General features: G+C 38.8%; 1 long non-coding RNA gene across 1 annotated transcript in view; it reads left to right on the top strand.

The window, feature by feature from the left end:
- LOC114468784 (uncharacterized) overlaps positions 1-6,000 on the top strand; it is a 134,280-nt gene that overhangs the window by 1,038 nt on the left and 127,242 nt on the right. The window lies entirely within an intron of this gene.

Below are 6,000 nucleotides of genomic sequence, written 5' to 3'. Positions count from 1 at the left end.
GTCTCTTTTTTCCATTTCCTTCTCCCATTTCCAAAGCGAGGAGGATAATGTGATAGCGGGAAAGTGCAGACGGTGGATCCATTGAGAGGATTGCATTCCCCCCACCCCACGGAGAATGTTCCTCCCGCCGTATTGAGGCTTGCCCGCCACTTGTCATCAGCTTTGCACGCTAAAGCTCGTAGCATCTAGAGGGAGAGACTCTAGACGTGGTGTTTACAGCCACTCTCTCATTTTAAAGAGCTCCCATTGGCCCCCCTAACGCCACGCTCTGCAGCAAACACTGGCCTGTTACAATCCACATTTGTAGGGCAGGGATCATCTCACGTGGCGCCAACACTTGTTTAGGCAAACAAAGAGAGATATGTCAGAGGGTAAGATAATAAGGAAGGCTAGCATTAACTTAAAAAGGTAGAATATGCTTAACTTTATTTCTTTTAAAGCTGCACTTTGTAGCTTTTTTTGGCATCATTTGTTCAAAAATCCATAATAATCTTTGAGCATGTTGTAATCCAAAGTGTTCTGAGTGGACAGTGAATCTATTCTCCTTCTCCTGGCTGTAAATAAAGTTTATAAATCTGGATGTTTGAGATCTTTCTACAAACACGTGTGCTGTATGACCTGTTTGGGCATTCAGGTACCATCCGTAGTTAAAATGCATTTACGGATGTTCCAGCAGAAGTCTCCATAATAACGCAGCAGAAGTCTCCATAATAACGCGAGGAACAACAGTTACACGTCAAATCAAGCAGAAAAAGTCAGACTGAGGTGGAGAAGCAACAGAATAAAGTCCCACACACTGAGGAGGAACGGACCGCTTTTGCTTTGTGTCCTTGCGGACCTCCGTGACTGCGGAGGGTCCGCCGCACACACACACACATTGGCTTCGGAGGGAGAGCAAAAACAGACGAGATAAAACGTGTGTAAACCTAAGAGAAGCTTATTAAAGGTGAATTCATTTTACAGTCTGGATGCAGCTGCCGCTCAGAGCGGCTGGGATCACAGCCCCCTCTTCTGTGAGCTCTCTGGGGGGGGGACGAGCTGACGGCAGCAGCCTCTGCTCGGGACAGTTACTACACTGATACCTACATTCATGTTAGAGTCTCTAAAACACCAGGAAAATCTCCAATAACACAAGATAATGTCCTAACATTTGTCACTATGTCTATATTGAGAAAAAGTTGCTAGGAGCGTTCACAAAATATATTGGTAAGGGAGGTTGAGTTTAAGCTTCGGTTTCAAAACGAAGCGAAGAGATGATTCTGCATACTGCAGCTTTAACTGATTGTATAACATGTAACATTTGCAAATATAACAATTATGTCATAATTTATAAAAATCTACCTTGCATTTAATAAACTTGTACAGTGCCCGTTGGAAGTATGTATTCGTATAGTGGGAGGAGCTTAAGTAGAGTTAAAGTAAAGTAAAATAGTGTGTGTGATTATTAGTTTTTCAGTTGTTCAGTACCTGAGATTTCTTCATTAGTTATATGTATATGAGTTGTTTAATGTGTATTAAGTTTAGTATTTAAGATACAATTATTCGATTTAGATTTTGTGTATTTTGGTCAAACTGTCTTTTTTAATGTAAATCTGAGTGTTCCAGTTATTTATATCTGATTCGTCCATGCTTGTGTTATTGTTAGATTTAGATTAAGTTTAAATCAGATGTTCCAAAAAAAATAGTCTGAGTGAGTCTGAGTTGACGTGAATATATTTTATTATGGTTAAAAAGGAGCTATTTAATTATAGTATGTTAAAAAAGAGAAACCATGAATATAATCTATATTTACAGACATTCACATGATAAATTGATAAATAAAGTTTGCACCAATGTTCACTGGACTTAAGCAAATGAATAATAAATGTCCGCTAGCGTCCCCTGTCCTTAGACCCTCCTTCAGCATGGAAAAACTGTAAAAACCCAGTGGGAAAATTACTTACACACAAACACGTTATGTACATCCAAGGTGGCATCGTAGGTTCTAAACACATGGTGAAAATATCAGCGTTTATAATAACGTGTTAGCGGAGAAATGTGCATGTTTCACTGTTCGCTTTGAGCACAGCTGCTGTAACTTCTGGGAACTCTTTGAGTCTGAGTCAAACTTTTGTTGTCGCAACTCTCTCTGTGAACGGCTTTGTGTGTGTGTGTCGCTGAGACGTTCCTCTCATGTCTCGTCAGTAAATCAATGCAGGTATTGACGACAAATTACCTAAAATCCCAGTTATGTCACTTGGAATCAATGGATTCTAATTGTCCGACCCACCAATAACTTCCGTAAACTATTTTCTGCTCCCGTCTGGTCTAAAATGTAAATAAACATAATCACCAAATAAGTCCAAAATAATGGATGCACACCCTGGGGCTATACGCAAACTGTTTAAAAAGTTTCAGGTCGAACAGACACTACGTCAGAGAGATATGTGCTACACACACACACGCACACGCACAGACGCTCCTTGATTTATAGATTTTATATATATATATATATTTATATATACAGTATATTCAAATGACCATATACATATTCAGACTTTCATGTATTTATATTCAAACTTTTTTTAAATATATTCAGTTTTTTATATATAATTACTTAAAGTTTCATATTTATATATTCAGATTATATATATATATATAAGGTTTTTCTTATACATATTGAAACTTTTCATTAATTCTATATATTCCCAGAGTCAATTAATATATATTTAATTTCCTAAACGGTTGTCCATTTATATTATATCACATTATGTATAACATACCACTGACCATACACCAAATGTGAAACACTACTTTCAGTGAAAGTAAACATTTAAAGAGGTTTAATTAAATACTAAAACTTTATCATTTTTAACTCTAATAAGTACAAACTACATGTCTCATATGTATTTATATTTGTTAGTTTGAATTCTGGAAAGTAAATCAGATTTTAGATGGAGCTCATTGGTGACTAGAGCTCCTGAGGGCCTCTCATTTGATCCATGAGGGCTATGTGGGGCCCACGGGCCCCGTGTTGGTGACCTTTGCTGTATCACGTCTGTTGTTGGTCTATAAACTCCTGGAGTATTTGCATTTTTATAACATGGGTTCACATGGATTTCATGCTTTAAATTCAGCTCCAACTACTCTATTTGTGTGGATTTTTAATATTTGTGCAGATTGCTTCTCCATCGGTTCTAGTCTTTAATGATATTCTGCTTTGTGTTGCCGCTGGAGGTGATTTTTTTGATGTCTTCCAAGTTGCTTTGAATGGGGACTGTTTAAAATGTGCGGTGCCGATACTACAGTGACTCGCCACAATCAAACCCCCAGCCTCAGGTTGCACACGTGTCAGTAGTCAGAACAAGTGAATGAAAAACCACCAAGACTGGCCTCCTCCCTCTGTCTGTCCTTGGAGAGTTTGACCAAACCCTTGTGGTTTAGCACAGGTGTTCTCCACCTTGGGGTCAGGACCCCATTTGGGGTCACGAGACACTGGGAGGGGGTCTCCAGATGGCTTCAGGGAGCTAGGAACAATTTGAGCCTATTTTCTTTCCTTTTTTACCATTTTCCTGCAACTACACCAAACTTGCCATATTTAAACCTATTTTCATCATTTTGTCTTGCCATTTTTTTTGCTCCTTTTAATTTATAAACCCATTCTACCACTTTTCCACCTAATGTCACATATATTGACCCATTATCGTCACTTTTAACCTCTTTTCACCAGATTTAATGATTGTTTTTGCCAATTTAACCGCGTTCACTATTTGTCATGCCCTTAATTTGCCAGTTTAAACTAATTGTTCAATATTGACACTTTGAAACCTTTTTACCACTCTTTTTATCCACTCTTATTTACAACTTTTTTCTGTGGTTTTTAAAATCCCATTTCACCACATTTTCCACCATTTTTGTTAACTTTGAACCATTTTATTAGTGATTAAAACCAGGATTTCCATCTTTAAGATGACTATAATAATAATAATAAATGTTCCTGGATAACAGTGGATATTATTCAGATGAATAAATAAATGTGGTTATCACAGATTCATAGAACAATAAACCATCATTTTACTGACGTTATGGATGGACCCCAAAAATCTCTCCTTTATTCCCCCTTATAGATGGTCCTGTCTCCATATGACTGTTCTTCAATGTTCATGTCTGTGTTCAACCACCTTCAGCTACAGTGGGGGTCCCTTTATTTTTGAGGTCTCGGGCGAAAATAGTGGAGAAACCATGGTTTAAAAGTCCCGCCCGTTCCGTTCCTCTCTTCCTCTGGAGTCACTGTCTTCCTTTCCCAACCCTTTAGGGTGGAAAGTTAAAAACTAAGGCAGTGATGGGAAGTTTGTCTCGCAGGTTGAAAACCGTGTCTTCACTCACAATCATCACAAAGCTTTGGAGAAAAGAGAATTCACATCAGGAAGAAAAGCAATTCTACTGCGGGCGACCAATCACTCACTGACCGATTTCAATTCCTGTTCCTTGCGTTGGTTGCGTTCTGTCGTGGTGCGATATAGTCAAGAGAAGTTAATTGCTTCTATGCAAGAAAGACTATTTAATTACATGTATCCTTTCACTGCTGAGCGCGTCCCCAGAGGTGCCATTAAAGTGAGCCAGGGAAGTTTTCCCCTCGTCCTGTACTCATCACTACCTGCTGCCTATTGATCACACCCGTTACTAACCAGTCCTGATCATCGACAACGGATCCTGACAGAGCCGCGGCCCCGATTAGTCTTTCCCCTCTCCCCAAAGGCTCAATTTACAGCCCCATGCACGAGGAAACGTGGAGAGAGGGCAGTGGTCAGCCTCCGACAAGGTCAAAGAACACACGTCTGCTTCAAATCATCGCTTCATGTATTCGGCCATGTTGGAATTCAAACGGGGGAGTCAAACAACACCATGAGGGGAAGACAGTGGAGTCACAATGATCTGAAGGAGAGATTCTGTTTTAAACAACCAAGCACTTCTTCCTCGATTGTGCAGCCCCGGAAATATTGGATTCTGAGGTCATTTTCCTCAAGAAATAGTTAAATAATCATCAGAAATTACAAGTTACCACAACTTGTAACTGCTTCCATGTGTGACGACACGTTAGAACGACTGTAATGAATAAGATACGCGTCAGTCAAAAGTTTATTTTCATTTGTCTACATTTTTTTTTGGAATTTTACAACCGTAATCATCAGTAGAGATTGAGTGAAAGCATTGGATCGTTGCTTGGTTCCTCTGTCAGGAGTGTTAAACTCATTTTAGTTCAGGGGCCAAATATGGGCCGGTTTGATCTTAGTGGGCCACAGATTTTAGGCTAGAAAAATAACAATTTTAACATCAGATATGACGTAGTTTTTAATGTCATTCTCTGCTGGACCTTCACTTAAAAAATTATTGATTCTGTCACTAATTGTTCTGTAATTTAAAGGAATTCTGTGGAATGGTTTATAAGAAAGTGTAAGATTTGTGGGAAAAATGTAGTTCTTTTCACAATTTGCATTTGATGCAAACAAAGGAACAAAGATATCTACAACTGGATTGTTTGGTAATTTACACAATTATTCACTTTCTCCTGTGGACCTAATTGGATTCTCTAAAGGGCCGGATTTGGCCCCCGGGCCTCCAGTTTGGCACATGTGCTCTATCGGCCTGCTTGTTACCACAGCTTCTAATTGGTGCAGATTTAATTTGATTATATATTACTTTCTCTCATGCTCATGCATGTCTCAGGCCGTTACTCTTTCCAAGATAATCTCATTGTTTTCTCTACATTTTGAAGCATTATTGGTGATAATTCTTCTAATTTCCAACATTTATTAGAAACCGTACTTACTTGGTTTGGTTGTTCCATTTAAAATAATTGATATTTAGCTGTAGGAAACGCTAGAAAGCCGCTCGGTTGTGTCTATCATGTTATATATGTTGATAGCTTCAGTGACACTCTTGAACTGGTGCTTTTTTTGGCCCAATAATGGTTTCAATTACACATATCTGAACTGAACAATGTGTCTAAATAACCGTTAA

Source organism: Gouania willdenowi, chromosome 8 (assembly GCF_900634775.1).
Source record: "Gouania willdenowi chromosome 8, fGouWil2.1, whole genome shotgun sequence".
Taxonomy (NCBI): domain Eukaryota; kingdom Metazoa; phylum Chordata; class Actinopteri; order Blenniiformes; family Gobiesocidae; genus Gouania; species Gouania willdenowi.
Note: the sequence above shows the minus strand (reverse complement) of the source record. Positions and strands in the feature narration are given on the sequence as shown.